Here is a 26380-nt window from a genome sequence, read left to right on the forward strand (position 1 = left end):
ATGTCCCTCATCATACTTGTGCTTCTTCCTCTTTGTCTGAACCAGCAGGAAGTGTGAGTACAGGTCAGTCAGGGTCTTGGGCAGCTCTCCTCTCTGCTCTGTAGTCAACATGTGATCCAGAACTGTAGCAGTGATCCAGCAGAAGACTGGGATTAGACACATGATGTGGAGGCTCCTGGATGTCTTCATGTGTGAGATGATTCTGCTGGACCGCTCTTCATCACTGACTCCTCCTGAAGTACTCCTCCTTCTGGGTGTCAGTGAAGCCTCGTACTTCTGTTACCCTGTCAACACATGCAGGAGGGATCTGATTGGCTGCTGCAGGTCGGGAAGTTATCCAGACCAGAGCCGAGGAAGCAGCTTCCCCTCGATGAGGTTTGTCAACAGCACGTTGACTGATGACTTCTGTGTGACATCAGTCACAACCTCATTGTTGTGGAAATCCAGAGCCAGTCTGCTTTCATCCAGGCCGTCAAAGATGAACAGAACTTTACAGACAGCGAGCTCCTCTGCTGTGACCTTCTGTAATGTTGGATGGAAAACACGGAGCAGAGTGAGAAGACTGAACTTCTCATCTCTGATCAAGTTCAGCTCCCTGAACGAAAGCAGAATCACCACACTGACATCTTGGTTTTCCAAACCCTCGGCCCAGTCCAGAGTGAACTTCTGCACTGTGAAGGTTTTTCCAACGCCAGCAACGCCGTTGGTCAGAACCACTCTGATGTGTTTCTGTTGCTCAGGTAAGGCTTTAAAGATGTGCTGACACTTGATTGGAGTTTCATGGAGGGTCTTCATCTTAGAAGCTCTCTCAAGCTGCTTCACCTCATGTTGGGTATTAACCTCTTCACTCTGTCCCTCTGTGATGTAGAGCTCAGTGTAGATCCTGTTGAGGAGGGTTTCACTTCCTGTTTCATCACTTCCTTCAGTCACACGTTCACATCTCCTCCTCACACTGATCTTATGTTCATCTAAAACCTCCTGCAGACCACTGTCTGCTGAAAGAGAAGGAAACACGAGAGACTAAAGAAATTAATCTAACATCTTAAGATTATATTGTTGATCGACATTAAAACAAGTAACATGAAAAAATGAAGTTTTTATGCATTAGTTTTATATAAATTAAAGAAGGCTCCCGCACACTGTCTCACTCACTGCTGAATGAATGATTTTAACGACATATTTTTAGCTACTGACTCTGGTGACAATGTCATTCTTGTGCTTTTAGATTTAACGGCTGCATTTGATACAGTGGACCACAAAATTTTAATATCTCGTCTAGAACACTGGGTGGGTATTAGGGGTTCAGCACTGGAGTGGTTTCGATCCTACTTAGCAGACCGAACCTTCAGTGTCAACATTGGTGACTTCACGTCCTCTTGTGCATCCCTCCCATGTGGGGTACCACAAGGTTCGGTCTTAGGCCCTCTTCTGTTCTCTCTATATTTGCTCCCACTGGGGTCCATTTTATGCAAACGCGGTATATCTTTCCACTGCTATGCAGATGACTGCCAGATTTACTTGCCCCTTAAAAAGAAAAATGCACCTTCCTTGGGACCACTTTTTAAGTGTCTTAATGACTTAAAGGCCTGGATGGCACTAAACTTTTTAAACTTTAATGAAAACAAAACAGAGGTGATGGTCTTTAATGGTACTGTTAGGACCCCACCCGTTGATTTGGGTTCATTGGCTCAATATACTAAACCACCATCACAAAGCTTGGGGTAATAATGGATCTTGGGCTTAAAGGGAAATTTCGGTTTATTTCAACCCGTCTCCTAGTGACATAGAAATAATAGTTAGCATGTTAGCCGTTAGCCTAGATACAGCCACAGTGTCAGACCTGTTAAAACTTAATTGAACGGGCATCCTTTCAAGTGCAAAGTTAGTCCACTAAACAAGCTTTTTCTCCACAAAGACCGCCTCATATCATTAGGATAAATGTCAGAGAACATATAGAAAACGACATGTAAACGTGTTGTTGCTGGAAGGCTTTAACTCTGGAGATTGGTGGTGTAACGTTACCTGTGAATGCTGTGCCCCAGTGCCCACAGAAGAGGAATACCTCTGTTGCAAGGAACGGGACCGGTTGCGGCCTTAGCCAAATGGTAAACAACAAACATGGCAGCACACCGGTAAGGTAAGACAACACGTTCACATGTCGTTTTCTATATGTTCTCTGACATTTATCCTAACGATATGAGGCGGTCTTTGTGGAAAAAAGCTACTATGCGCCCCGGCTGTATCTAGGCTAACGGCTAACATGCTAACTATTATTTCTATGTCACTAGTGACTTGAAATAAATTTAGGACGATAGGAAACGGGTTGAAATAAACTGAAATTTCCCTTTAATATCGACAGTCAGATTAGGGCAGTTGTGAAGTCGAGTTTCTTTCAACTGAGGCAGCTAGCAAAAATAAAACCTCTTCTCCCAAGGCAACACTTAGGCCTTTGATCCCGCATTACTTATGTGCTGTCCTTAAAATGTTTTACTGGTTTTATATTGTGTTATTTTATTGCACTTTGGTCTGGACGACCTTCATCAGGTATAATAAACAGACAGCATCACACCACTTGCATATATATACATAGGCTGTCTCATGTCAACCAATCAGAGCACTGGAGGAATTAATTGGACTGATGAGCATCAGCATCACCTGTCAGGAAATGATATAATAATAAACTAGAAAAAAAAATATAGAAAAAAGTATACATCATGATAAATCTGAACATCCATAAAAGCCCTTTTAACTCTACAAATGATAAAACAATCAAGAGTAAAACATATATCTAAAGGGATCGAGGGGAAGGATGTATAAATATTCTAAGTAAGGGCATCTAATGCCAGTTCAGTGAGGCAATACACAATTTCTATAAATATATAAGATCATGAGGTTTATTTAAAGTGTACAAAGAAGTAGAAAAATATTTGAATATTTAAATAGTGATAAGGACCAAGTATAAATAGGAAAATCATGTCAGACAAGGGAGAATGTTTCACAATGTTTTTGCCAGCTCCAGAATGCACCAACTGGGTCAGGCAGAAAAAAATAAAATAGTGCTCCGATCTTTTTTTAACAAACAAAAAACATCCAATATAGAAAAAATACTTGACATGAGACAGCCTATGTATCTATATGCAAGTGGTGTGATGCTGTCTGTTTATCATACCTGATGAAGTTCGTCCAGACCGAAACGTTGTGTGACTCTCAATAAACCATTCAGCAGTGAGTGAGACAGTGTGCGGGAGCCTTCTTTAATCTATATATTTCGGTCTGGGCGCCTTCCTCCTACGCACCTGCCGTTGTTCGGGTGTGCAGAGATTTTTCCATTTTTTTGAAGAATACATTAGTTTTATAAAATCTTTCATGTCTACACTTTACAACACAAATAAACCAAGAAGAATCCTGTTTTCAGACATGATGACATCAGCAGACAGATGTACAGTTAGTGATGTTACGTCTGATGCAGAAGTACCGAGGCCTGTGTCGAGCAAAGGGGGCGTGTCCAAATGAAGCCTGTGTCGAAGCCTGTATCGTTTTTCAGAATATCACGTGGCCGAAGACAAACGAGGCCCCGTTTGTCTTCGGTCACGTGACTGCCTCGTTGTGTGATTCGAGCATTCGAGTTGTTTAAAAAGGTGCGGGAAATACAGGAAGCGTTCGGAGGTGCAGAGGATTGAGTGAGAGACTGAAGAGACTGACAATATAGAGAATATATCTACAAAAATGGAGCCACCCAAAAAGCGAAGGACATCTGCAATTTGGAAGCATTTTGACTTGATATCTCCCAAAAAGGTAAAATCTAACATACATCTGCTGAAAAAACAAAACAACATAACAAATATATGTGTGTGTGTGTATATATACATACACACACACACACACACACACACATATATATATATATATATATATATATATATATATACATATACACACACACAGACGTGTGTATATATATAATTTCGTCTTACTTTACAATACCTCCTATGGGGATTCTGACATAATACTTGTATCATTTTGTGTACAGATCCACTGAGATGTTGCCCACATGTAATATCACAGTAGGACTGCTGTACATCAAATCAAACCAGCAGATGTCAGTACTCCCAAATGAGCTGTTAAACGGGGCTTCATGTGATTGGCCTTTTGGCGAAGCAATGGCCAGAAAGATTCGATACGTTCACGGGGCTTCATCACACCATCACTATGTACAGTCTTACTTTGTACAGTGCTGGTCTGACTGGCTGTCTGCAGTCCAGCTCTTGTTCTGGATCTGTCTCCACACTGAGGACAGGAGGAGTCTCCTGATGAAGCAGACTGGTCCCAGTATGAGCTGATGCACTGTCTGCAGAACCAGTGTCCACAGCTGGTAGAGACTGGATCCTTCAGGACGTCCTGACACAAACTACAGCAGGACGGCTGCTCCTCCACAGAAACATGACTCCTCTTCTTCCCTCTGTGGAGATGAACACATTATTTAGATCTCGTCCTGCAAACTGTGCTGAAAATTAGTTGCTTTATTCACACACTCAGTCACAGGCACTTCAAATATCTCATGGTGGAGCTTCATGAAAACCTCCTGAGTAATGTTGTGCTCCACTGTGAGACGACTTTCAAAAGGCAAAAAGCTCCCTCATGTTTTTCAACAGGCTCTTACTTTGTGTCTGAGGGTCCAGGTTCATTACTGAAGTATGGAGGTTCACTCATGGACCAGTCACTCTTCATAGACAGACAGCTGGATACTGGAGACTCTGGTCTCTGTCTGTGGAAACAACAAATGTTTGACACATATTATTAATCCTTGTAAAGACCAGAGGAAACATTACAACAAGTCCTCCAACCCATACGAGCGAGTTACTGAGTGTGAGATGGATCGGCAGTTTGGTGCAGCGTGCAGTGACAGATTGTGTGTGTGCAGTCTCTTACTTTGTGTCTGAGGGTCCAGGTTCATTACTGAAGCCGGGAGGAAGACCTTTACTGTGGTCACTCTTCAGAGACAGCTGACAGCTGGACACTGGAGACTCTGATCTGTCCCCGTCTGCCTCCAAATCATCCATCTTCCCAAATCTGAGAGAACTGTAACACACATACACAGTGCGATGAAGTCAGTAACTTCTTATTTATAGGACATGATTACATATTGGCTGGGTATTTCTATGACATACAGTAGAGCGGGTCAGTTGGGACACTTTTGTACTGACACTAAATAACCACAAAATAAAAATAATAGTGATGAAAATAATTTGGTCTCTGAACAGATACAGGCGTCTGCTAACAATCAGGTTTTTTAGAGTCCAACCCAAACGTGAAAGGCACAGTTTAGTTACATGTCAAGTATTTAACAACACAGAGACGTGTGGTCAGTGGGATGTGGTGATTCTTAAACTAACATGTGTACAGATGTGAAGCCCTGACTATATCTGACTGATCTTTAATGAAAGCTGTTGTCTTGTATCAAACATGAAGCTCATAGTCAGACACAGTTTATTCAGCCTGTGTAGTTGAGGGGACAGGTCAAACTGATATGATGCTGATTTACAGGAGAATTCATAGAAATGGAGGTTGAACCATGAACATAAACTACAGATCGCCTGTAAAGCATTTTAATAAATCAATCTATCAGAATTAAAACAACTGGAGACTGAGAACAAACTGATATATGAGTCAGATTATATTTGAATAAATCACCATCATATCTGACAGGATAGGAGTGTTTCTGTGACTTGCTGTACAGACTGAAGGCTGCTGGAAACTGTCAGGAAACTGTCAGACAGTCCTGCGCCAGTGTTGCCAAGTCCGCTTATTATAAGCGACTTTGGGCTTGTTTTTATGTAAAGTCGCTTACACATATTGGTAGTTGTGGGTCACGGTTTTTTTGGGCTTATCTCTAAAGCGTAGTTGCTTATTTGGGCTTGTTCCCAGCTCCATAATAAGTTGTCAAGCAGATATTTTCGATATGTTATTTAAACGTAGGATAGTTTGTCTTGCCTGTTCCCTCTGTCCCTCCCCTTTCCCCATACACACAGGAGACAGCAGAGTATTTTCCCACCCACATCCTGCTTCTAATTGGCTCTGACTCTGATGCAACGAGTACTAGCCAATCAGAGGCAGAGCAGGGTAATGTATTTTTTTTTCTGGTAAGGAAAACATCAGTCCTGTAACTAAAAGAAAAAGTTAGATGAGTACATAAAAAGCAATAATAAATAAAGAATTTGTGAATTCAGGATGATATTTATTTGTGTGTGCAAATTTTAATTATCAGAGGTTTACTGTGTATATAATGTACTTGGTACATCAGTCTATATTTGATATCCCATCTGTTTTCTAATGTTAAATAATGTTAAAAGGTGGTTTAACTCCTTCTTGTAGTCATTGTCCTGAGGGGTATTCCAGAAAGTGGGTTTAGTGAAAACTCAGAGTAGGTTAACCCTGAGATGAGGGAAACTCTGGGTTTTCAGTTCCAGAAAGAGAGGTAGGCCTAAATCAAACTCTGAGTCAGTCACCATGGCAACAGACTCTGTGAATCTAACCTGCTCCTTTCCTCATTCATTCAGTCCGTGTCAAAGCTTGTATGGAAGTGCATTCATTAGCGGAGATTTACCGTCTGTCACAGTCTAAATCCTGCTGGATATTAGTTTGTTACTCAGGACTGTCTTAAGTTACTGAATTTATGCACATCAATCATTTCTTTGGACATCAGTTTTTGTCTTTACATTCAAATATTACACAGCGAGAATTCACCCTCAGCTCAGAATCAAACCTCTGTCCTTTTTATATTCATTATTTTGTATAACCCTGTGCACAAGGATCAGACTGTCAGTCTGTTAGAGCAGCTCCCAAATGTTTATTGCACATAATGTGTAGGTCTAATTATTTAAATTTTAAAAGTCGGTATGAAGCTTTAGACACGTAGTATCAATGACTAATGATCTCTGTCACTGATGTCACTGGTCACACTGATGGAACATAATTCCTATAGCCTAATATTGGGGATTATATGTTCATATTTCTGAGTGAGCAATGGTGCAGCGTTTCACTGTCTTTAAATTTACTACATTTGTAGCTGAAATAAAGTCACTGAATGCTGTTGAGTCAAGATACAAATAGATGTGCAACATTTTAAAATCTACTGTATTTTAACCTCAATGTCTTTTCAAGTGCAAATCACCAAACATATTATTACTGGGTCAGACTGTGAGTTTACAGTCATGTCTTTGATCTATAGCCTCGCCTATATGTTTTAAATCTTCTGCCTCCTGTGTTTTTCCTCATCAGATTAAATCTGAACAAATATATTATTATATATAATTAATATAATGTAATGTATCTACAGCCTGATACACAGTCAGATTCCACCACTTTATCTTCATTAAGGAAATGTAAGTCTGATAAATGATGAATAAACTTTTTTATTAACTTTATGGTTAACTTATTTACACTTCGCTCTGACTCAGGCTCTTCTTTTAAAGATAAACGTGCACCGTCTGCTACACATGCATTAATATCTCTACATCCACTGGATTAAAATGGAGGCGCAGTCTTTTATTAACCTGTTGCCATGGTGAATCGTGGAGTCGGAGCTCCATTGATGATGGCTTTTTATTGTCGGCTTAACTCAAATCAGCTGTTCTGGAACCGGATACTCAGAGTTTCCCATCTCAGAGTAAGTCAACTCAGAGTTCAGGGATAGACTCAGAGTTTGTTGAACCTCCTACCTGGAATACCCCTCTGAAGCTCAGGGGGGAGAAAAATAAATAAACTGTGTACCATGGGTACAGTTTTGCAAAACTGCGCAGTTTACTTATCTGTCCACATGGTTGCAAATTGGCAATCTGTACCCAAATAAATAGGCTATTGCAAATAAATGTTGTTTTAATGTGTAACTATTGAAATGTTCACAAGGGCTTTCATAAATTCCTACAATGTTGCGGCACTGCCGCCTTTGCAGGTTAAAAGTTAATGACAGCGACTTGAAGTGAGGAGGAGCAACACGTGTCCGGCTTGTCAGCGCAGCTGTACCGACACAGCTGCGCTGACAAGCCGGACACGCTCACTTTTGCATGTGATGCAAAATATTAAAATAACGTCACGCTAACCCATCTGCTATAAACCCAAGAAACTCCCAAATTGGAGATGTGGCGTTTTTCTTTGCCACCAAAGCCACAGCGGTGTCAGTGTTGGCTGCCACGCTGACTGGTAGTGATCGACGTAAGCCCCCCCGGCGATTTAATCATGTATTGGCAATGTAGAGCAATGACAATCCACAATATGACATTTTGAGGCCATCGCACAGCCCTAATCAACACTCACCGTGTCTCACACCACCTGTCTTCCTCTCACTGCTCTGTGTAGTTTAAAATGGAGTCTGAACACACCACTGACTTTAGACTTTCACTTTCGTTGTTCCTCTCTGTTGGCACCTCCCCCCCTTTGACTCATTTATTGAGAGTAACACAGAGACTTGAGACTCTGCTATTATATTAGGATTATTATTATTTTGGTGCATTAACATAAAAAGTATTTAACTTAGAGTAGAATAAGATATAATATCTTTATTGTCATTGTGCATGTACAACCACATTTAATGCAGCCTCCTCAGAGCAAACTCTCCATGGCTCCTGAAAGTGGTGGCCTTTGCTCTTGACTCTACTGTTCTTCACATAGCACAGTTGGGATGGGGGCGACAAAACATCGGGAACGTTGTGGAATGCTCAGAAAACGTCTGTTTGGAACAACCATCAATTTTCCGACAGTTGATACGGACACTTTAGAGTCACCAGTTAACCTGCATGTCTCTGGACTGTGGGAGGAAGCTGGAGCACCTGGAGGAAACCCACGCTGACACAGGGAGAACATGCAAACTCCACACAGAAGGGCCACCCCACCCTGGGTTCAAACCAGGATGCTCCAGACTAACTTCTTTTCCAGTCAGAGCACTGTCGCCTCTGACTGGAAATTATAGGAGCACATTTTAAATCATCCTGCAATGCAACTATTCACATTTTTGGTTAAAGGTTAGACAGATATTGTTTTTATTTCTAGGTGGCTAAAATATATTTTGCCGCTGCCCCCGTCCACAGCAGGACATTGCTGAGCTTCCATGTCGGTACTCCTGCCTGCTTCTCCAAACTGGGGGTGTGTTGACCGCCATCTACTGCAGGTAATACACTGACTGTGGGTACGTGTCTCATACAGCCTCACTTCAAAAGATCCAAACTGTCCCTTTAATATAAACTGTGTGGCACAGAAATGCTTTTTCTTTTTCTCTCATCGGCTCCATACGATTCATTTATCTTTAGTATTTATTCAGGGCAGTTTGGCTCCATGTTCTTTCACAGCAAAGCTCCAGAAACACAAACAGACAGAATCAATACAACAAACAAGGTTCAGTTATTATAGGCAGGTTTTTTCTCCTCTGAACTTTAAATTTGAAACGTCAGGATTTCTTCCTCGTTTTTTCGTCACATTGCACTGCTGGTTTTATGCATGAAGAGCTGAAGACAAATGTAACTTGAGTGAAACCCCCCTCACCTCTGACAGTCAGCCAGCTGTCTGCTGATCCTCCAGCTCCAGAGACACAGTTACATTTGTAGAGTCCTTCATCAGATGGAGAAACACTGTGGATGGTCATGTTTCCTGTGGAGCTGCTCCTGATGAAGACGCCATCTTTATAGAAATCAGCTGTGAGGTGGAAGGAAGACATTGTGACTCTTGGTCTGCAGCTCAGAGTCACATCACACAGAGGGAAATACATGACTTTATGAACACGCTTTATGTTTCTCACCTCTGTTCTCATCTGAAATATGAATATGATAATCCAGCTGAATGGTGGACACGCAGAGTCCAGAGTGCTGCTCAGAAAAGTCTCAGAAACAGAACACAACAAGACAACAAGGATCTGACATGAACTTATTAAACTCACTGAGTGCTCATGGAAATATCTGCTTTATTAAATACTGATCAACTCTGTTAGAGCATGTGTTAGATTTAAATATTAAAGTAAAGCTCATCAAAAACCTGAGATGTACAGATGGTGAACGGTACGTGGAATAAAAGTATAAAGTCAATGGAAAGTACAAGGAGCTCAAAATGCTGCTCAAGTACAGTACTTAGTTACATCCCACCACTGCTGTGTGAGCATGTCCACATACTTTTGTCCAGATAGAGAAGTTAGGAGTTTCTGAAATGGAATGATTTATTTTCTGAGCCCACTAGATGGCGCTCTTGCTTTAAAGAAAACAGCTCAAGGACAGACAGTCCAGTGTGCCTGTAACCCTTTGTTGAACAGAGAGCGCCATCTAGTGGGCTCAGAAGATAAAGACAAAGCTTCATGAGGCTTCATTTGCTCATCACTACTTGTCACCTACTTTACTTGAGTATTTCCATTTTCTGATACTTTATAGGCCACTTTTTATTCCACTACATCTCAGAGGGAAATACTGGACTTTTTACTCCACTATATTTATTTGATAACTTCAGTTACTTTGTAGATTATTAATACAAAATACCATCAACTAATACATGATGTTATTATAGATTAAACTACGCAGCAGTTTATAAAGTCATTAAAATGAGCTCCATCTTTACCAGCTGCAACATTAAAGTGATGAACACATGAATGCATCAATAATTATAATCCATAATATAAATGGACCATTCTGCATAATTAGCACTTTAACTTTTGGTACTTTAAGTGTATTTTGATGGTGATACTTTTGTACTTTTACCAAGCAGTAACACTTTGAATAAAGAACCAGTAATGGAGTATTTTTAAAATAAAGATCTGAACACTTTCACCACTGGAAATATGTAAGAGTGTTCTGATGTCAAAATGTGGGTTCACCATCATGAAACCAAAAATGTAAATGTAGTGAAAATATTCTAAACATAGTGTAAACTAATTTTGATTTCTTCAGGTGGCTTAAAAACATTTTGTCTCCATTAATTTATTGTGTCAACTCACTGGTGTCTGCTGCAGTCAGTTACAGAATATAATGATTCATATGAAATAACCTGAACACACAGAAGAATAAAGAAGACGTTTACAGAAATATAATCTGACTCTGATGAGAATGATTCAACGTACATGCAGACTTGTGCATTCTGACATCAACCTCTGAGATACAGGAGAACAAGAAAATGAACATCAGTTCTCCATCTTTCCACAGTGTGGCAGTCTCACAGAGCCAGATCTATCTCCACAGCGCTGTGTCAGCACCAGAGAAAGGTCTGCAATCATCCATTATGTTTCTGATTGACAGTTTTTCTTTGGGGACATAATTTGCAGTTGAAAATAAATACAAGTATATGTTATCATAATACTCAGCTTATTGTAAAACATTTAAAATGGCAATAATATTATATCTTGATAATATCATAACGTGGGGCCTCCGATCCTTATTAACGGTCGTATGTCACTGTGTGATTCAACTTTCAGAATCAGAAATACTTTATTGATCCCAGAGGAGAAACTGTGATTCGTTACAGCCGCTCTGATGTAAAGACTAAAGAATTATCAGTAAAATAGGAGTATGAAATAGAAGTATGTGAATGTAAAGTAATACAATTCAATAAAATAGAAATAACAATGTTTAACACTAGTACTTAAGATAGTAAGAATAAAATATCTTCAGTGTGCTGAGTCTGTGAGTGTGTAAAAATATACAAATATGTGCACTGTGCTACATTACACTGTATAAACTACTGTTACATTCAGAAATATAAAATATGTATTGTGCTATAACGGTTGCTACAATATATACATCCACAGAATAAAGACAACAATAAGAATAAGAGCTGTGGAGGTGAAGCCTGACGATATTCAGCTCTGGAGGAGCTCAGCGGTTAAAACCACAGATGATTTGCTGTATGTGGCTCCAGCAGATCGTCATGACAACAGTAACACAGAAGCTCCTGTGAAGTGGAACCGGTCGGTACATTAGTTAAGTCACGGTGACTGGAGCATGCTGCTGCCAGAGTTACAAGATGTGACATATCAACTCTGACTGGCCGAGTCCGAAAACAGATCGACATCAGGCATCATAGTCCTGCAAGACGGAGTCGGGGCTTTTCTGAGGAGCGTTCACAAGTTGTTTGATTTGTTGTAGATTTTTAAAACAATTCCCTGAAACAACAAAGCAGACACGCCTTATTGCATGATCCAAATCTTTGACACAACTCGCCATCTTCAGTGTGTAAGTTGTTAGCTCGCAGGTTGTTCTTTCCTGTAGTGAAGGGGATCTGGAAACACTAACACGCAGATAGTTAAGGGAAGGGAGAATGACGGCTGTAATCAGCGGCCCCATGGCAGGCTGATAGCCACAGTCCACATCCAGAGAGCCAGACTAACAGGGTGGAGACAGGCTCGGACTGGTAATCTGGCAATTCTGGCAAACGCCAAATGAACTGGACCACCAGCAAAGTGGGGAAAAACACTGTAGGGAAAAAAATGGACCTGCTGGTTTTGGCTGACTTGATGTTGGAACAGCTCATCTGATCAGAGGTTACACGGCTCCAAAGCACACTACCTATTCTGAAAGGCAGGTGCAGTGGTACGGACTGTTGTCATCTCTCCCCACCCCGTTTAAGTGGTTCTGTCCATGTGGTGTCAGAAGTGAAGCAGAAAGAAACAAATGAAATAAAGACAGAAAGAGCAGAGCTGAGTCTAAAATATAAATGAAATTGTTAAAGGAGAAAACTGCAAAAGGTGGAACGTCCAGATGAAAAATGCCGGGGCCGAATTTTGTTCCCAGTCCGACCCCATGTTGTCATTAAGAGTAAAAATCTGCAGTCAGATTCAGGTGAGGTCCAGGTGGAGGGTGGAGGAGGTGGTTGAGTGCAGAGCAGGAGGAGTGGAGGAGTTTCAGTGGAGGAGGACAGAGCAGTCATTGATACACTGATGATGATACTGTCAGATCCAGAGGAACACACAGGGATGATGGTGGACTTCACATTGTGTCTGACAGTGGAGCTGATCTCAGAGCAGTTCAGGCTGCAGCACTGAGAGTCATCTCCACCTGTGATTCCTGTCAGTCACTGCTGGATGAAGCTCTCCTCTCCACTCTACCTCCCAGTAACATGGTCCAGTCAGAGTCTCCCTCTGGATCATCAGGACACAGCTGATCCTCTCAACACATCCACCGTCCTGTTTATCAAACTGCAGATTACTCCCATCTGATGAGAGAAGAAGACAAGAGAAGTTATAAACCAGCTGATGCAGCACATCCAGTATAAAGACCAGTAGGTACTTCCTGTTCAGAGCAGAGTGGAGCAGCTGTGTAGCGTAGTCGGCTTCCTTCCAGCTCTCATGTTAACATGTTGGAGTGAACACACTGAGCTGGAAGCTCACAGACCTGTAGAGACTTTGGGCATCAAGTCTGTTTACTCTGCAGATTTCACTCAAGTACACAGTGTAAATAAACTGCTGAGAGTCCTGAACGCATCATGGCTGCACAAACAGAGGGATTCACTTTAATGATGGATTTACTGAGTCTGTTAGAACAAATGACTGAATGAAGAACAAATACCAACATCCTTCATTGTAACACTATAGGCTATATCTCACACACACACACACACACACACACACACACACACACACAGCAACAGGAAAGCATAACAGGTCCCTTGTTATCAAGGTCAGATTTGATGGTGTGACAGTTTGATGAAGGAGGACAGCTGTCTCTATACATGTTGTGATGCTGTCAGCTGTAATCCAGCTTCACTTCCTGTAGACATGAACACAACAACAGTCGTCTTCACATCAACTTAAACACATGATCTCAACAAGCTTCTCTCTGATCTGATTGGCTGACTGTTCTCTCTGTCTGTCTCTCTGTCCTCTCCTGAAGACTGTCACCATTCCCTTCTTTTAGGCACTGAGAAGGTCTGAGGTTTACAGGAAGTACTGGATCTTTGCTCTGATACTAACTGTGTTTAATACAATACTGCTGAAACCTGCATGGACCCATTCCAACCCTCTACTGACCTCAGAGTCTCCAGTTTACAGTGTGGACTCTCCTTCAGATCACACAGCAGCTTCACATCTGAATCCTGCAGCTTGTTGTCACTCAGGTCCAGCTCTCTCAGATGGGAGGGGTTGGACTTCAGAGCGGAGGCCAGTGAAACACAGCTGATCTCTGACAAACTGCAGCCCCACAGACTGAATGAAGAATAAATGATGTTGATAAAAATCATTAATAATACAATCAGATGTGTTCAGGTGTTAAATGTGTAGCTCAACATTACTATGTCCTGATCAATGAGCTTTGCCCTAAACTGAGTAGAGTCACTTTGTCATTGTGTTATTGTGCTGATCCCAACAGGATGCAGGTTAAAGACTGGAAAATACAAAAAGTGAAAAACAGCTCTCATAAATATCATTGACAACGTGCTGCTACTTCAATAAAGATGTAGTGACTTCATCTCTTAAACTCTGCCAGCTCCACCAGTGGCTCCATCATCACTAACTCATGTTGTGCAGCCAAACACAAATCACTTATTTAAAGAATCATGAGGGAAAATTTAAGCTCTACCTAACTTACAATTATACTATTGGTCGGCTCAGCTCAAAATGATGTCAGACTGGTTTACGTATAGGCAAGAAGCTTTATGGCTTAGTCTTGAGTCTCTAGCATGTTATCCCAGAAGATTTAAATCCCTACTTTTATCAATAATATTGACCAAATAAATTCCCTTGATCACAACATAATCATTTACAACACATTATTGGTGTGGAAGGATGTGAGAAAACACTTAGATATCCCATCTGTCACTCCTGTTGAGTCTCCCCTAACATTTAACCCTGATGTCCTGGGGCCGGTTGCACCAACTGGTCTTAAGTCTGGTCTTAAGCTAAGTCGGTCGTAACTTGGCGTTCTAAGTCCGACCTAATAGTTACGCCGGTTGCACCAACAGGGCTTAAGCCTTCTTCTCACTGGCCGTAAATCTTACACCGAGTCAAGAGCAGGCGTAAGGTCATTCTCAAGCTGCTCTCATGCACTCTAGAGCGCAGAGAGCGCAACTTGATTACGGCATGTCTCATCCACCGTCTGTATACGAGCAGGCATTTAGACAAGAGAGGGTAATTAGGGACAGAAGCAATTAGACATAGCCTATATAATGACGAGGAGCTGATTGAGAGGTTTCACTTCGGTAGGAGACATCTGTTTGAACTTCCTGAAGAGCTGTCACCAGATTTACAGTTTGTGTTGGGCTGCAACGCAGCATTACCACCAGCCTTCCCACCAGGCAGGGGAATCCTCCCCAAATACGTCAACAGTGATGTCACTGTAAATCGAGGTTTTCGGGGAGGACCCCCGCCAGTTGGATGATTTTTTTTTGGAAGAGATGTATTTTTTGCCTTGCTAAGAAGATCTTTCCACTTCTTCCTCATGTCAGCCTCTGTATGAAGGCAGCCAGAGTCTGAACACGTATTGATGTGCCCCGTTATCTCTGCCCATACCGACTGTTTTTTCTTAATTGTGATACGTCTCTCTGCTGGCTGTAGGCTACAGCTTGATTAATTTTCTAATTTCAGTGTTGGTAAAGTTTTTCGTTGATCCTTCATGTTTTCTTCAAATCTTAAACTGTAAATAAACTATCAACACAGATGAGAGGGGCTGTCAACTGTCAATTGTCATCTGTCAAGCACACGGGGTGATTCAGCGGCGCGTCATTTAATGTCACCGTGCTCCTCTAGGCAGGCTGCATGGGGCATTCCGGGGGCATTCACATGGACGCACACAGCTAAAACCAGTGTAGCTAAGACCAGGCGTAAGCCCTGTAGGTGCAACCGGCGTAAGTCCACTCCTTAAGACTGGTCTTAACAAAGACCGTCTTAGGAGTTACGATCAGGTTTAGTAAAGACCAGTTGGTGTAACCGGCCCTTGGTGCAGATCAGGAGTATTGGTTTAACGGGATGGTCGTCCAATGGCCAACTCGATTTTGTGGGCCTGCTGATCTAGGAATCTCTGAAGTCATATAAAATCGAGCAAATTAGAACAGATTTTAATATTCCCCACAGAGACTTTATCACGTTCATGATGTGTCATACGGATTACTGTTAATTTATTATGCTGCGTTGTTCTGTACGACATCTATTGCACGTCTGTCCGTCTTGGAAGAGGGATCCCTCCTCAGTTGCTTTTCCTGAGGTTTCTACCGTTTTTTCCCCCCGTTAAAGGGTTTTTTTGGGGAGTTTTTCCTTATCCGCTGTGAGGGTCCTAAGGACTGAGGGATGTCGTATGGTGTAAAGCCCTCTGAGGCAAATTGTAATTTGTGATATTGGGCTTTTTAAATAAAAGTGATTGATTGAAATTGTATCTCCAAATTCGTTATTCTACAGAATCTCTTTCAAGGAAGAATATGATTCGTTTCAAACTGTCTGAGTTAGAAGATGTATTGGTTTCAGCCAGGTCTCCCAGGGGTGTAATTTCAAAGCTTTATACTCTGTTGTTTCACTCTGACTCATCTGTGTATGATTCCCTGTTGTGGGAGCATGACCCGGGGGTAACATTTAGCTCTGCTGATGAGACTAAAATCTGCAAGAGGAACTTTCTGAAATGCACTTTTTCTATACATCAACAAAATTTTAATTTGTTTCATGGGATTTATTATACACCTGTCCGCCTCCAGGAAATGTTCCCCAAAAGCTCAAACCTTTGTTTTAAAAGGTAAAACACACAAAGGTATATTTTTTCATGTGGTCTGGTCAAGTCAGTGTCTCTTTTTGGAAAGGGTTCATTCTGTATTTCAGGAGGTTACGGTCAAATGGTTGTCAGTGACTCCTTCATTCTACTTGTTGCACCATATTTCATTTCTTTGATAAGGATGTTAAATCTCTGTTAACAATTCTTTAAACTCGGCAAAAAAGTACATCTGGCTGCGATGGTCTGCTCCACAGCTCCCCACGGTTGGCATGTGGTTATCGCAGAAATCAGCTGTGTTTCCTCTGGAGAAACTGAATAATCTTGCCTAGAATTGTGGACTTTTGTCAATTCTGGTACTTTGAGCACAAGTCTACCGTAGTCAAATTGCCTGTATGTACACACGTACTTGGCCAATAAAGCTGATTCTGAAAATTCGAACAATTTCTGGCAATGTGGGAACCAATAAAACTTTTCCTCCAGAAATGATGACCTGCTTATTCCCAGAGGGTAGTAACTGATTGCTCCATCTGATTGCTCCATCCAACACCCCTAATTTTTTTTTTTTTTTACTGTATGTCTTTTTTTTAACAAGCTAGAAAAGTGTCAAAACCATACAGTACTTGGTTGAAATGTAATATTTTAACAACAAAAATACAGCCCCCCCCCCCCATATTCATTTGCATTTCATTTCAAATAAAAGTCCAAAATATAAGCCCAAGGTCCATTTTTGGCATTTTTGGTATTCACTATAGGGGGCTGGTTTACTCCAGAAACATACATACTGTTTATGTGTATGTTGAGGAGCTGCTGTATCAAAATGAGTTGTCTTCCCCCAGAAATTATGGTTACGTTATGTTTATTTCATGATTCCAATCCATTCCTCTTTTGCTGTGGCTCAGCATTTAAATAACCTTTATCAGATTTGATGGTTTAGTCACAGATTTTCCCAAAAAGTGTTGTGCTTTTCTTTCACAAATGTGGGAATGAAATTGCGTTAAAATGTACAAAACAGTGAAATTCATCTTGCCTGGCCGGGCACCTCTCTGGGTGCTCAGCACCCCTAAACCTCTGATCCTAGGATCGCCCCTGTTGTGGATCAATATAAATCAGCCTGATGTCTGCAGTTTAGTGTCAACACAACTTTCACATCATAATAAACTCAGCACAGGAGTAAAAAATGGTGTCTGACCTCAGAGTCTCCAGTTTACAGTGTGGACTCTCCAGAAAATCACACAGCTGCTTCACTCCTGAATCCTGCAGCTTGTTGTAGCTCAGCTCCAGTTCTCTCAGATGGGAGGGGTTGGACTTCAGAGCTGAGGCCAGTGAAACACAGCTGGTCTCTGACAAACAGCAGCCCCACAGACTGAATGAATAAATGATGTAGATAAAAATCATTATTAATACAATCAGATGTGTTCAGGTGTTAAATGTGTAGCTCAACATTACTATGTCCTGATCAATGAGCTTTGCCCTAAACTGGGTAAAGTGACTTTGTCATTGTGTTATTGTGCTGATCCCAACAGGATGCAGGTTAAAGACTGGAAAATACAAATAGTGAAAAACAGCTCTCATAAATATCATTGACAACGTGTTGCTACTTCAATAAAGATGTAGTGACTTCACCTCTTAAAGTCTGCCAGCTCCACCAGTGGCTCCATCATCACTAACTCATGTTGTGCAGCCAAACACAAATCACTTATTTAAAGAATCATGAGGGTAAATTTAAGTTGAAATCAAGTGTTTAAAGCAGGGTTGTTCAATTACAGATTCAACTGGGCAGGATTTTAAACCAGAAAATGTTGATGGGCCAGACATTTTCAGCAGCAGGCAACCTATTGCAAACTTTTTTGTTTTAGCTATTGGTGATGACAAATTTCTAAACAGGTGCAAATTACTTAAGTAAATTTAGTGATGTTCTTGGTGTCACATTTGAAATTTAAAAGAAAATACAGATATATCACATATCTGACAGAGGAACATCACATAATGCAGAAACAGAATAAAGAAGAGCTGTCAATGCACAGAAGCATAACAAGTGGCATTAACAGTAACTAATAACACACTCTAATACACACACACACACACACACACACACACACACACACACACTTCCTGCATTTACCTTTAAGGTCAAGGGTTTATGAAAATACACAGGATAACCACTAATCTGCAACCATCATCAACCGTCATCATGCCACTCTAACATCATCAGACTAGGTAGCCTAGGTCCCTCAAGGTTATTCCTTAAAGGGCCAGTGTGTAAAATGGGTTGAAAACAGTGACATCAGTGGTCAAATTCTAGATTGCAGGGCTCACTCGCTCACCCCTCCCGTCGGGTAAATGACGGTGGCCTCGTAGGGACAAAAAGCCTTGCGCACGAGTTTTTCAGGAGTAGGTCTATATAGCGATGAGGTGAATGTTTATTTAGAAATCTAAACCATGTTACGATATTGTAATGAATCCCTCACGAGCAGGAGACCAGAGGAGCGTTTGGGAAAAGGCCCGTTTATTTTGAGCACTCCAGAAACTCCGGTAACACCCCAGGGGGTAAAAGACTCTGTCCCAAACTCTGACTCTTCTAGCGTAACAGACACACTTCATAACTTTACACACATACTCGTTGACCATACTGAGTGGGGACCCCCCTCCCCTCTCTGCTCCACCAACCTCGAGCCCGCACACTGACTGACAGCGTAGCCGGTAAACAGAGCTCAGCTGTTTATTTAGCCTAGCGATATCTCCGGACTATAGTAGCTGCAATGGACGACTTTGAACGAGATTTTGAAGAGTTTCTTGTAGCGGACACAGACCCAGAGCCATACCTGTTTGAGCCGGAGCATACAGATGAGGAACTCCATGTGTTTGATGCTGAGCGGGTGAGAAGAGAGGCTGAATGCACAGAATGGGATTCGGTGCTACCATCGTTGGGGAGATGTATCATCAGGAGGAAAAGCGCCACAGAGAGTGCATCACAAGGAGTGAAGTTGTGTCTTCTTTTCCTCGCAGATGACGGTTCAGGTTCATTCTCTCCTGTTGCGTGGTAAGTGTGGTCCATTCGCAAACTTTATAACTAAAAAAACACTTCACTACTCTCTATCAACGAACTACTAACACTCTCTGCTGTTTCCTCCTTGGATTGTCCACTCGGGGTGCCTTACATACATGGGGGCGCAATATGGCGACCTCTCTAAAGCAAGGCCCTTGCTATATATGTATATGTATATATATATATATATATATATATATATATATATAAAAGCATAATTATAAGGCTACAAAAACCAAATGAATTTTATTTGATAGCGATTATACACTTGTATAAACATATTAATGGGTAGAATATTCAGATTCAGATTCAGATTGACAATAAACCATGCCAAATATTACACACTGGCCCTTTAAGTCAGCTCCGGTCCAGCTCATAAATCATATGGCACACATTTATTCAGGTCAGGTTATTGTTCTATTATTCAAGTGTTCTCTGATGACAGTCCATGGGGCAACTTGGTCGTTTTCATTGTCTTTCAGGATTGAAGTTGCTTTCTCCATTGACAATAAGTCTAACCCTATGGGCCCTAGGCCTTTTTGGGGTATTTTTACTGCCTTTACTTTTGAGCTCATATCACAGTCATTATAAAGGCTACATACACATGCTATATCTTGGTTTTTTTTTCAGTACAATCTGGGCTAACCAGATTTGCCATCATTTCATGTCCTTCTATGTGCCTGTATTTTATATTGATTTTTATATAAATGAAAAAACAAATCCGTGTGACTAAATTTGTTTTTACATGCATCTCACAATAGCAAGTTGGAAAATGACATATTCTGCCCAATATGAAGAGGGGAGTATATAAGGGCAATATAAGAACCATGATGGTGGGACATTCTGTCACTTCACAGTTGTCCGAAACATGTGGTTTGTGCCAGGCGGACATGATTGCCAGTATTTTTTCATTATTGCAAGAAATTCCATTGACTCATTCACAAGTCAAAAATGTGTTTTATCTGAAGGAAACATGCAATATTTACATCTAAGATCATAGAAAAATAGTCAACCGAGTGCAATGATGTCCTCCAAGATAATATTTGTTTCTCAGTTTCGTGTCCCCCTCAATGTATATGGTGACTACTGCCCTGTCAGCATGCATAATTAGGCTGCAGTAAAACTGCTGGCTAAAGCTAAACGTAGATACAGTAAGATCGTTATTCACGTCAGCGGCAATGACACCTGGTTACGCCAATCGGAGGTCACTAAAATTAATATTGCCTCGGTGTGTGAATACGCTAAAACTATGTCGGACTCCGTAGTTTTCTCTGGACCCCTCCCAAATCTGACAACTGATGACATGTTTAGCCGCATGTCATCATTTAATCGCTGGCTGTCCAGGTGGTGTCCAGCAAACAATGTGGGTTTCGTTAACCAGTGGCAAACTTTCTGGGGAAAACCTTGTCTTATTAGGAGAGACGGCATTCATCCCACTTTGGATGGAGCTGCTCTCATATCTAGAAACCTGGCAAAGTTTATTAGTAATTCAAAACCCTGACAACCCAGAGTTGAGATCAGGACTCAGAGTCGCAGTCCTATACATTTCTCTGAGCTTCTAGTGCAATTACCCACCCATACTTTTATACAAACGGTGTCTGTCTCCCGACCACCTAAATTATCTAAGTCTAAAATTAAACAAAAAGGTGTGCATAACAACCCCATAAAAATTAAAACCTCTTCTGTGACAGAAAGACAAAACAGGATAATTAAATGCGGACTGTTAAATATCAGGGCCTGTATTCACAAAGAATTCTAAGACTAAAAGTAGCTCTTAGTGACATCATTCTAAGAAAAATCTTAGAATTCCTCAAATTCTAAGATTTTTCTTAGAATTTTCCCTTGGTAAGATAAAAGTTATTCACAAAGCATCTTAGGCCTTAAGAGAGCTCCTAAGGTGAAAAACTGTTAAGAGGAGGGAGGAGGACTTTTAAGAAGCTGAAGAGTGTCTTAAACAGAGAAGATGGCAGAAAGACAGAGAGGAAGGAGAGATATTCTCCGTATATTTAACAACAGTGATTTAATAAGATGCTACCGGCTTGATCGTGCAGGGATAATGTTTGTGGTTGACCTCATCAGGGATGAGCTTACTTTTCCCACCCAGCGTAGTAACGCAATAACGCCTGCTTTGGATTGCAGCATGCACCAGCGCTTCTCACACTCATTGCTTGTGCGTAAAAGGAGAGGGAACGACGCATTGATTTGTCGGGCAATGCGCTCCCAAGTCTGCCTCTTCCCTTGTGCCATGATCCCAGGACCGAATTTCCTTCTTAAAACTCCTTTGTTCTCCTCCAAGAGCTGTGCCAACAGCAGGCACTGCTCTTCTGTCCAGTTCGGCTTTTTTTCCTCCATTTCATGCGTTGTTTTGGTCATTCTGCCAAATCAAACCGCTTTTTACAAGGAGGCCAGCAATCACAGTAATTGCTGACAGCTGAGTCTGCATCCACCATTAATATCAAATAGATTAAGTAGTAAAATTACCAGCATGGCGAGTAAACATAACAATAAGCAAATCAATATAATAATTGGCATGTGAATGAGGTACGTTGAAACATTTTGAAGCTGTGTAACAATTAATTTAATTTTGCTGAGTTTCATCATCATGACATAAAATTATTTTCACGATTACACATTTCTTAATACAGTCTAAGTTCTAGATCGGTTGATTTCACTGTCCATTCATTACTAGGAGCGCATTTTTTTTTGTAACAACCAATCACAGCTTTTAGAAGACTGCGTCATACCTAGCAACGGGGTCAACCACACCTCCTCACTAAGATAAAAGTTTCTGTCCCCTCCTTGCTCAGAGTTGCTCTCAGAAACTTCCTGAATCACTCTTAAGCTAAGATTCCTTGCTAGGAATTTTTGGGCTAAGTTAGGAGCTCTCTGAAAGGACTCTGAGAATCTTTGTGAATACGGGCCCAGGTCTTTATCATCGAAAGCAGTGTTAGCAAACAAGCTAATATCAGAAAATCATTTTGATCTACTCAGTCTCACTGAAACCTGGTTGTGTCAAGATGAATATGTTAGTCTAAATGAATCCACTCCTCCCAGTCATAATAATACCCACATTCCTCGAGGCAGCGGCCGAGGAGGGGGAGTTACAGCCATTTTTAACTCTAGTCTGTTAATCAGCCCTAAACCTAAACTACATTATAATTCATTTGAAAGCCTTGTTCTTAGTCTTTTACATCCGACCTGGAAAACCTCGCAGCCACTTTTATTTGTTATAGTGTACCATGCTCTTGGCCCGTATTCTGAATTTGTATCTGAATTCTCAGAGTTTTTATCCATTCTAGTTCTTAAATCAGATAAAGTTATTATTGTAGGTGATTTTAACATTCTTGTCGACGTTGATAATGACTCCCTGGCTACCGCGTTTATCTCATTATTAGACTCCATTGGCTTCAGTCAGGGTGTACATGAACCCATTCACTGTTTTAACCATACCCTCGATCTAGTTCTGACACATGGAATTGAAATTGATAACCTAACAATCTTTCCACAGAATCCCTCACTATCGGATCACTATTTGATTACTTTTGATTTCTTTTTACTCGATTACATGCCACTCAGCAAATGTTACGATACTAGATGTTTATCAGATAGTGCTGCCGCAAAATTTAAGGAAACGATTCCTCCGTCGTTAAATTTAATACCATGTCCTTCAGTAACAGAGGTTTGCTGTACCGACTTTAACCTCTCCCGAATTGATCATCTTGTCGATAGCGCCCAAGGCTCACTGCGAACAACACTCAACTCTGTAGCACCTCTTAAAAAGAAGTTAACAAAGCAAAGAAAGTTCACTCCGTGGTATAACTCTCAAACTCTTACGTTAAAACAAATATCGCGAAAATTTGAAAGGAATTGGCGATTAACCAAACTGGAAGAATCTCGTTTAGTGTGGGCAGACAGTCTCAAAACGGTTAAGAGGGGCCTCCGCAATGCCAGAGCAAACTATTACTCAGCTTTAATAGAAGAAAACAAGAATTACCTCAGGTTTCTTTTCAGCACTGCAGCCAGGCTGACTGAGAGTCAAAGCTCTATTGAGCCTTGTATTCCTTTAACCCTTAGCAGTAATGATTTTATGAGCTTTTCAATGACAAAATTCTAACTATTAGAGATCATGACCTCCTGTCCTCAGATAGTACCTATCTGCCCTCAAACACAGCTGTAAAACCTAATATATATTTAGATTGCTTCTCCCCAATTTCTCTTCAAGAATTGACTGCAGTGATTTCTTCATCTAAATCATCAACGTGTCTCTTAGACCCCATCCCAACTAGGCTACTTAAGGAGGTCTTCCCTTTAGTTCACCCTCATATTTAGATATGATCAATATATCCTTATTAACAGGGTATGTACCACAGTCTTTTAAGGTAGCTGTAATTTAACCTCTCCTAAAAAAGCCCACCCTGGATCCAGAGGTGTTAGCCAACTATAGACCAATATCTAATCTTCCCTTTATGTCAAAGATCCTTGAGAAAGTAGTGGCAGACTAGCTGTGTGATTTTCTCCATGATAATAATTTATTTGAGGAATTTCAGTCAGGATTTAGAGTGCATCATAGCACTGAGACAGCACTAGTTAAAATTACAAATGACCTTCTGATTGCTTCAGACAAAGGACAAGCAAAGGACTGTACTTGTTTTATTAGTGTCATGGACTCTGCTGGAGCTTCTTAGCCCCACCCTCCTGCTGCTCCTCCTGCTCACACCCCTCTGCTCATCCTCCAGTCAGCCCTGCCAGCTTTTCCCACCAGTACTCTGTCCACACCCATTTGCTCTCCCCCTGCATTGACTGTCTGCCAATCAGTGACCAGCCTGCTCAGCCACCATACACCTGTTCCTTATCTTCTCATTATCCCCTCAGTATTTATACCAGTCAGTTTCCCCCTGTTGTTTGCCAGATCGTTGTTAGTGCTCATGCCTGCCTCGTATTCCGCCTGTTTCCTTATTTTGCCTGATGGATTTATGACCTGTGCCTGTTTACCTGGTTTGTGTTTTTACCTGATGCCTCTGTACCTCTGCCTGATCACTTTGATTTTTGGTTTTGACTCATGCAATGGACTGTACTCTTCTCTACTGGGAAAACTCAGTAAAATTTTAGTTTTTGCCTTATTCCTGCCTCTGCCTTGTGATTCTGTGTGTGGGTCCTCTCTGTTTCATGACAATTAGATCTTAGTGCGGCATTTGACACAATTGACCATCAAATTCTGCTACAGAGATTGGAATACTTAATTGGCCTAAAAGGTTCTGCACTAAGCTGGTTTAAATCTTATTTATCTGATCGCTTTCAGTTTGTTCATGTTCATAGTGAATCATCCTTACATACTAAAGTTTGTTTTGGAGTTCCGCAAGGTTCTGTGCTCGGACCAATCCTATTTACTCTATATGTTTCCTTTAGGTAATATCATTAGAAATCACTCTGTAAATTTCCATTGTTATGCGGATGATACACAGTTGTATTTATCGATGAAGCCAGAAGAAAGTAATCAATTAACTGAACTTCATAACTGCCTTAAAGACATAAAAACTTGGATGAGCACCAATTTCCTGATGTTAAATTCAGACAAAACTGAAGTTATTGTTCTTGGCCCCACACAACTCAGAGAAGTCTATAATTTTTGATTCTGTTCTGTCCCATGCTCCTCCTGTCTGCCCTGCCTTTCTTCGCTCCCGCATAATAAATTCCTCCACTGCCACTAGGTTTGCAGAAGCTTATAGAGAAGCCCCCAACATCACTAACATCGAGTCTGCACCATCTCTTGTAAGCACAGAGGAACTGCTGTCATCATTCAATAGTACTGTCTCATCCACCCTCGACTCTGTTGCACCAGTAAAAACCAAAAAGTGTAAGCCCTCTGTCTCACCATGGATTAACAGTAGAAATATTAGAGAAATAAGGAGGTCAATCAATTTTATTTATAAAGCCCAATATCACAAATCACAATTTGCCTCACAGGGCTTCACAGCATACGACATCCCTCTGTCCTTATGACCCTCGCAGCGAATAAGGAAAAACTCTCCCAAAAAAAAACCTTTAACGGGGAAAAAAAATGGTAGAAACCTCAGGAAGATGACATAGTTTCTCTAGATGGCATTGCTCTGGCCTCTACCACTACCGTAAGAAACCTTGGAGAAACATTTGATCAAAATTTGTCTTTTAATTCTCATTTAAAACAAACCTCACGGACTGCATTTTTTCATCTCCGTAATATTGCGAAAATTAGGCCTATCCTGACCCGAAAAGATGGAGAAAAATTGGTCCACGCTTTTGTTACCTCAAGGCTGGATTACTGTAACTCCCTATTATCAGGTAGCTCTAGTAAGTCTTTAAAAACTCTCCAGCTAATTCAGAATGCAGCAGCACGTGTACAAACAGGAACTAAGAAACGAGATCATATTTCTCCTGTTTTAGCTTCTCTGCACTGGCTCCCTGTAAAATCCAGAATTGAATTTAAAATCCTACTGTTAACTTATAAAGCCCTACATGGTCAGGCTCCGTCATATCTTAGAGAGCTCATAGTGCCATATTATCCCACCAGAATACTGCACTCTGAGAATGCAGGGTTACTCGTGGTCCCTAAAGTCTCCAAAAGTAGATCAGTCAATCTCTCCTGTGGAATCATCTTCCTGTTGCGGTCCGGGTCACCGTCTCCACATTTAAGACTAGACTTAAG

General features: G+C 41.1%; 1 pseudogene; it reads right to left on the bottom strand.

Annotated features, from left to right (window-relative positions):
• The window catches only part of LOC125884447 (NACHT, LRR and PYD domains-containing protein 12-like), a 127362-nt pseudogene that overhangs the window by 74000 nt on the left and 26982 nt on the right, over positions 1–26380 (bottom strand).

This window comes from Epinephelus fuscoguttatus, linkage group LG23 (genome assembly GCF_011397635.1).
Source record: "Epinephelus fuscoguttatus linkage group LG23, E.fuscoguttatus.final_Chr_v1".
In the NCBI taxonomy this organism is placed as follows: Eukaryota; Metazoa; Chordata; class Actinopteri; order Perciformes; family Serranidae; genus Epinephelus; species Epinephelus fuscoguttatus.